At 45.6% G+C, this 7,924-nt stretch overlaps 1 pseudogene; it reads left to right on the top strand.

The window, feature by feature from the left end:
- Window positions 1–693: 693 nt before the first annotated feature.
- LOC137374754 (5S ribosomal RNA) lies at window positions 694–812 on the top strand (annotated as a pseudogene).
- Window positions 813–7,924: the final 7,112 nt, after the last annotated feature.

The raw sequence follows: 7,924 nt of genomic DNA, 5'->3' as shown, positions 1-7,924 counted from the left end.
ATGCAAAGTACTCATTTAGCACCTCACCCATTTCCTCTGGCTCCACGCATAGATTCCCATCTCTGTCCTTGAGTGGGCCAACCCTTTCCCTGGTTACCCTCTTGCTCTTTATATATATATAAAAAGCCTTGGGATTTTCCTTAATCCTGTTTGCCAATGACTTTTCATGACCCCTTTTAACCCTCCTAACTCCTTGCTTAAATTCCTTCCTACTGTCTTTATATTCCTCAAGTGCTTCATCTGTTCCTAGCCTTCCAGCCCTTACAAATGCTTCCTTTTTCTTTTTGACTAGGCTCACAATATCCCATGTTATCCAAGCTTCCCGAAACTTGCCAAACTTGTCTTTCTTCCTCACAGGATCATGCTAGTCCTGGATTCTAATCAGCTGACGTTTGCAAGACTACCACATGTCAGATGTTGATTTACCCTCAAACAGCCACCCCCAATCTAAATTCTTCAGTTCCTGCCTAATATTGTTATAATTAGCCTTCCCCCAATTTAGCACCTTCACCCGAGGACTACTCATCCTTATCCATAAGTACCTCTGAAGTTAAACTCTTTTGTCCATGTTTGGACAAAGGCTGGAATGAGGTCATGAGCTGAGTGACCCTGGTGGAACACAATCTGAGTGTTACTGAGCAGGTTATTGCTGAGCAAGTGCGTTTGATAGTACTGTCGATGACCCATTCCATCATCTGTGGCCATACTAGTCCGAAAATGCCCGATCTTGTCTGAGCTCAGAGGCTAAGCAGACTCAGTCCTGGTTAGTACTTGGATGGGAGACCGCCTGGGAATGCCAGGTGCAGTAGGCTTTGGGCGGCACAGTGGTTCGCACTGCAGCCTCACAGCTCCAGTGACCTGGGTTTGGTTCTGGGTACTGCCTGTGTGGTGTTTGTAAGTTCTCCCTGTGACAATGTGGGTTTCTGCTGGGTGCTCCAGTTTCCTCCCACAACTAAAGACTTGCAAGTTGATAGGTAAATTGGCCATTGTAAATTGCCCCTAGTGTAGGTCAGGAATTGTGGGGATGTGGTAGGAAATATAGGAATAGTGTAAATGGGTGGTTGATGGTCAGCACAGACTTGGTGGGCTGAAGGGCCTGTTTCAGTGCTGTATGACTCTATAACACTTTGCTCATGATTGGGAGTAGACTGATAGGACAGTAATTGGTTGGGTTTATCCTGCTTTTTGTGCACAGGACATGCCTGTGCAATTTTCCACATTACTGGGTAGATGCCTGTGTTTTAGCTGTACTGGAACAGCTTGGCTAGGGGTGTGACTGGGTCTGGAGCACCAGTCTTCAGTACTATTGCCGGAATGTTGTCAGGGCCCATAGACTTTGCAGTATCCAGTGCCTTCAGCCATTTCTTAGTTTTTAGAGATACAGCACTGAAACAGGCCCTTCGGCCCACTGAGTCTGTGCCAACCATCAACCACCCATTTATACTAATGCTACACTAATCCCATATTCCTACCACTTCCCCACCTGTCCCTATATTTCCCTACCACCTACCTACACTAGGGGCAATTGCTAATGGCCAATTTACCTATCAACCTGCAAGTCTTTGGCATGTGGGAGGAAACCGGAGCACCCGGAGGAAACCCACGCAAACACAGGGAGAACTTGCAAACTCCACACAGATATCACGTGAAGTGAATTGGATTGGCTGAAGACTGGCATCTGTGATGCTGGGGCCCTCAGGAGGAGGCTGAGATAGATCAATTACTTGACACTTCTGGCTGAAGATGGATGCAAATGCTACAGCCTTGTCTTTTGCACTGATGTTCTGGTCTCCCCCATCATTGAGGATGGGGAGGTTTGTGGAGCCACCTCCTCCCGTCACTTGTTTAATTGTCCACCACCATTCAGGACTGGATGTGGCAGGACTGCAGAGCTTAGATCTGATCTGTTGGTTGTGGGATCACTTAGCCCTGTCTATTGCAGGCTGTTTCTGCTGCTTGGCATGCAAGTAGTCCTGTGTTGTAGCTTCACCAGGCTGACACCTCATTTTAAGGTATGCTTGGTGCTGCTCCTGGCATGCCCTCCTGCACTCTTCATTGAACCAGGGTTGGTCCCCCAGCTTGATGGTAATATGCCGGGCCATGAGGTTACAGATTGTGGTTGATTACAATTCTGCTGCTGCTGATGGCTCACAGCACCTCATGGATGCTCAGTTTTGAGTTTCTCGATCTATTTAAAATCTATCCCATTCAGCAGGATGATAGTGCCACACAACACGATGGTGGGTACCCACAGTGTGAAGATGGGACTATATCTCCACAAGGACTGTGCAGTGGTCACTCCTACCAATACTGTCATGGACAGATGCATTTGCGATAGGTATATTAGTGAGGACAAGGTCAAGTATGTATTTCCCTCTTGTTGGTTCCCTCACCACCTGCCACAGATGCAGTCCAGCAACTATGTCCTTTAAGACTCGGCCAGCTCAGTCAGTAGTGGTGTTACCGAGCCACTCTTAGTGATGGACATTGAAGTCCCCCGCCCAGTGTATATTGTGTGCTCTTGGCACCCTCAATGCTTCTTCAAATTTGTGTTCAACATGGAGAATCACTGATTCATCAGCCAAGGGGGGGGGGTGGCAGTAGGTGGTAATCAGCAGGAGATTTCCTTGCTCATGTTTGACCTGATGCCATGAGACTTCATGGGGTGCAGAGTCAATGTTGAGGACTCCCAGGCCAACTCCCTCCCGACTGTATACCAATGTGCCGCCACCTCTGGTGGGTCTGTCCTGTGTGTGTGCATGTGTGTTGGGCTAATTTAAAAGGGAACTTTCATATTTCAAGCTGTGTTTTAGTGCTTTGCATCTTTACTGAATAAGTCTCGCTTTCTTATAAATTAATAGTTTTGTTGTTTATTAAAGAAACCTGGTTGATGGATTTTATTCTGAAATAAAAATAGAGTATATAATTGGCCATCTTGGTAACTGGGCAAACATTTAAATATATGTTGTGACCCCTGGGGAAGTGGAACTCGAGTGGAACAGTGCACTCCTCCTGTCTCACTCATAACATCACCTTATTGACATGATGGCTTCCCCAAACAGCTCTCGGGTTAAATTTGTAGTCAGGCCCCGATGATGTCTTTGGACTCTGATCCTGGTAGGTGTCCCTTTCACCCACTCAAACAAGCAAGTTAAAATTGCAAGGCAGTGGATCAGGGCATAAGTGGCTCCAGCCATATTAATCACCTGATTCCAACTTGGCAGGTCAGGGCTAAAATTGGCCCAATGGTTCACTCCTGCCATTCATTACTTGTATCAATCAGCTTATAACATGAGCAGTGAGCTAACGAGCATCATTGTAGCCTGTTCTTCACTGGCTATCAACAATAACAGCAATGGTATCCTCAATCAATTGCTCAGTACATGAACAGCAAGATCCCACCAGCTCCCAAAGTTCCTCTAGATTATTGGAGGTTATAATTTTCAGAAATGCAAACTGTGTGTAATAATTTTGTTGTTTATTAAAAAAACCTGGTTGGTGGATTTGATTCTGAAATAAAAATAGAGTATATGATTAGCCTTCTCGGTAACTGGATAAGCATTTAAATATATGTTGTGACCCGTGGAGAAGTGGAACTGGAGGAAGACAGTGCACTTCTCCTGCCTCAGTCGTAACATCACCTTATTGCTATGATGGCTTCCCCAATGTTCACAGAGCAAAGGGAAGGTTCATTAGGACCACATCAGCAGTACCCGTCCACTGCAGACGTCAAGAACCAAAGACTGACAGGCTACAGCGTGGGGTGCGGGTGGTTACTGCACAGACTTAAGGCAGTACATTAGATCTTGTAGAACTTTTATAGGCAAGTGTAACTGGTCAAAAAGCAGGAACTTGGAGTAGGAACAAGTAGAAGAAAGGAGAGACTGGGAAGTTAGAGTACAGATATGGCAGCCTACCAAGTCTCAGTTCTATCAAAAAAGAGCATAAATGTTGCATCAGAGTCAGCTTTCTAAAACTCACATAGGAGAATTGTACAAGAGAATCTATACACGGGGACTGGATTATCTGCCTGTAATGTAAGCAGACTTGAGTCGGCTCCAAATGAGAGAAGGGATTCAACTTATCCTTTGTTCCAGACCCGTCAGTCAGGCCCAGAATATTCCAGGGCATGAGCCAGCCATTTTCCCATCTTTCCACAACCAGCAAGCTGCAGCGGAGTTCCTTTTCGGCACCCACAGCTGGACGGCTACATACAAATGATGCAGGCCTACTGAGTGGTTTCAGGTGGGTCGTCAACTTTGCACCCATCTCAGGTGGGAGTTCAAAACGTCCCCCGTGTGTTTAAATCCAATTATGGCTAGTTATGAAACGAAATTCAATAAATCTGTCACCTAGGAATGTTATAAAAGCCCTAACTGGCTCACCAACAGCCTTCAGGAGTGGGAACCTGGCACATTACCCAACTTGGCCAAATGCAACTTGAGGTTTACGCAATGTGGTTGATTCTTAATGTTCTCTCAAGCAGCCTCACAGACTACTTGGCTCTAAAAATAAATTGCTTTAAGGAGAAGGCCTACCACAATCTTTTCAGAAGCCAGGCAACAAATGTTCTACCAGTACCGCCCACATTCCGAGAACAAATAATAATTTAGAAATCGATGGACTGTTTGAGCGCTTGACTACCATTGATGGCAAGTGTGCATTAGTATAAGAATAGACTGTGGGTTCTCAAGTTGATATGAGGGCCTTTCTATTCTGTCTGCGGCCAAGTGACCGTAGAAAGCCTTGAAAGGATACAGTCTACCATAGTTGAGCAATGCATGACATTATATGGATACAGTGATGCACAAACTCTGACATGGGTGTTATGTTTATGCCAGGTTGCTGGATATTATATATATATGATTTATCTCAAAACAATGCAGATATCACATTTGCATTAAATCATCAAATGGTTTATTTACAGCACTTTAAAATATCTCAGCACTTACAAGATCTCAATACAATGTTGGGGAGGCAGTGGTGTAGTGATAATGTCACTGGACTAGTAATGCAGAGGCCCAGGCTAGTGCTCTGGGGACATGGGTTTGAATCCCACCTTAGTAGATGGTGAAATTTGAATTCAATTAATAAGAACAAAGAACAAAGAACAAAGATAATTACAGCACAGGAACAGGCCCTTCGGCCCTCCAAGCCTGCGCCGATCCAGATCCTCTCTCTAAACATGTCGCCTATTTTCTAAGGTTCTGTATCTCTTTTCTTCCTGCCCATTCATGTATCTGTCTAGATACATCTTAAAAGACTCCATCGTGCCCGCATCTACCACCTCCGCTGGCAATGCGTTCCAGGTGCCCACCACCCTCTGCGTAAAGAACTTTCCACGCATTTCCCCCCTAAACTTTTCCCCTTTCACTTTGAACTCGTGTCCTCTAGTAATTGAAACCCCCACTCTGGGAAAAAGCCTCTTGCTATCCACCCTGTCTATACCTCTCATGATTTTGTACACCTCAATCAGGTCCCCCCTCAACCTCCGTCTTTCTAATGAAAATAATCCTAATCTGCTCAACCTCTCTTCATAGCTAGCGCCCTCCATACCAGGCAACATCCTGGTGAACCTCCTCTGCACCCTCTCCAAAGCATCCACATCCTTTTGATAATGTGGCGACCAGAACTGTACGCAGTATTCCAAATGTGGCCGAACCAAAGTCCTATACAACTGTAACATGACCTGCCAACTCTTGTACTCAATGCCCCGTCCGATGAAGGAAAGCATGCCGTATGCCTTCTTGACCACTCTATTTACCTGCGTTGCCACCTTCAGGGAACAGTGGACCTGAACACCCAAATCTCTCTGGACATCAATTTTCCCCAGGACTTTTCCATTTACTGTATAGTTCACTCTTGAATTGGATCTTCCAAAATGCATCACCTCGCATTTGCCCTGATTGAACTCCGTCTGCCATTTCTCTGCCCAACTCTCCAATCTATCTATATTCTGCTGTATTCTCTGACAGTCCCCTTCACTATCTGCTACTCCACCAATCTTAGTGTCGTCTGCAAATTTGCTGATCAGTCCACCTATACTTTCCTCCAAATCATTAATGTATATCACAAACAACAGTGGTCCCAGCACGGATCCCTGTGGAACACCACTGGTCACACGTCTCCATTTTGAGAAACTCCCTTCTACTGCTACTCTCTGTCTCCTGTTGCCCAGCCAGGTGTTTATCCATCTAGCTAGTACACCTTGGAGCCCAAGCGCCTTCACTTTCTCCATCAGCCTGCCATGGGGAACCTTATCAAACGCCTTACTGAAGTCCATGTATATGACATCGACAGCCCTTCCCTCATCAATCAACTTTGTCACTTCCTCAAAGAATTCTATTAAGTTGGTAAGACATGACCTTCCCTGCACAAAACCATGTTGCCTATCACTGATGAGCCCATTTTCTTCCAAATGGGAATAGATCCTATCCCTCAGTATCTTCTCCAGCAGCTTCCCTACCACTGACGTCAGGCTCACCGGTCTATAATTACCTGGGTTATCCCTGCTACCCTTCTTAAACAAGGGGACAACATTAGCAATTCTCCAGTCCTCCGGGACCTCACCCGTGTTTAAGGATGCTGCAAAGATATCTGTTAAGGCCCCAGCTATTTCCTCTCTCGCTTCCCTCAGTAACCTGGGATAGATCCCATCCGGACCTGGGGACTTGTCCACCTTAAAGCCCTTTAGAATACCCAACACTTCCTCCCTCCTTATGCCGACTTGACCTAGAGTAATCAAACATCTGTTCCTAACCTCAACATCCGTCATGTCCCTCTCCTCGGTGAATACCGATGCAAAGTACTCGTTTAGAATCTCACCCATTTTCTCTGAGTCCAAGCATAACATTCCTCCTTTGTCCTTTAGTGGGCCAATCCTTTCTCTAGTTACCCTCTTTCTCCTTATATATGAATAAAAGGCTTTGGGATTTTCCTTAACCCTGTTTGCTAAAGATATTTCATGACCCCTTTTAGCCCTCTTAATTCCTCGTTTCAGATTGGTCCTACATTCCCGATATTCTTTCAAAGCTTCGTCTTTCATCAGCCGCCTAGACCTTATGTATGCTTCCTTTTTCCTCTTAGCTAGTCTCACAATTTCACCTGTCATCCATGGTTCCCTAATCTTGCCATTTCTATCCCTCATTTTCACAGGAACATGTCTCTCCTGCACGCTAATCAACCTCTCTTTAAAAGCCTCCCACATAGCACATGTGGATTTACCTTCAAACAGCTGCTCCCAATCTACATTTCCCAGCTCCTGCCGAATTTTGGTGTAGTTGGCCTTCCCCCAATTTAGCACTCTCCCTTTTGGACCACTCTCGTCTTTGTCCATGAGTATTTTAAAGCTTACGGAATTGTGATCACTATTCCCAAAGTAGTCCCCTACTGAAACTTCAACAACCTGGCCGGGCTCATTCCCCAACACCAGGTCCAGTATGGCCCCTTCCCGAGTTGGACTATTTACATACTGCTCTAGAAAACCCTCCTGGATGCTCCTTACAAATTCTGCTCCATCTGGACCTCTAACACTAAGCGAATCCCAGTCAATGTTGGGAAAATTAAAATCTCCTATCACCACCACCCTGTTGCTCCTACATCTTTCCATAATCTGTTTACATATTTGTACCTCTATCTCACGCTCGCTGTTGGGAGGCCTGTAGTACAGCCCCAACATTGTTACCGCACCCTTCCTATTTCTGAGTTCTGTCCATATTGCCTCACTGCTCGAGTCCTCCATAGTGCCCTCCTTCAGCACAGCTGTGATATCCTCTTTGACCAGTAATGCAACTCCTCCACCCCTTTTACCTCCCTCTCTATCCCGCCTGAAGCATCGATATCCTGGGATATTTAGTTGCCAATCATGCCCTTCCCTCAACCAAGTCTCAGTAATAGCAATAACATCATACTCCCAGGTACTAAT

The sequence above is a fragment of the Heterodontus francisci genome, chromosome 10 (genome assembly GCF_036365525.1).
Source record: "Heterodontus francisci isolate sHetFra1 chromosome 10, sHetFra1.hap1, whole genome shotgun sequence".
NCBI classification, from domain to species: Eukaryota; Metazoa; Chordata; class Chondrichthyes; order Heterodontiformes; family Heterodontidae; genus Heterodontus; species Heterodontus francisci.
This window is presented reverse-complemented; position numbering and strand designations above follow the sequence as displayed.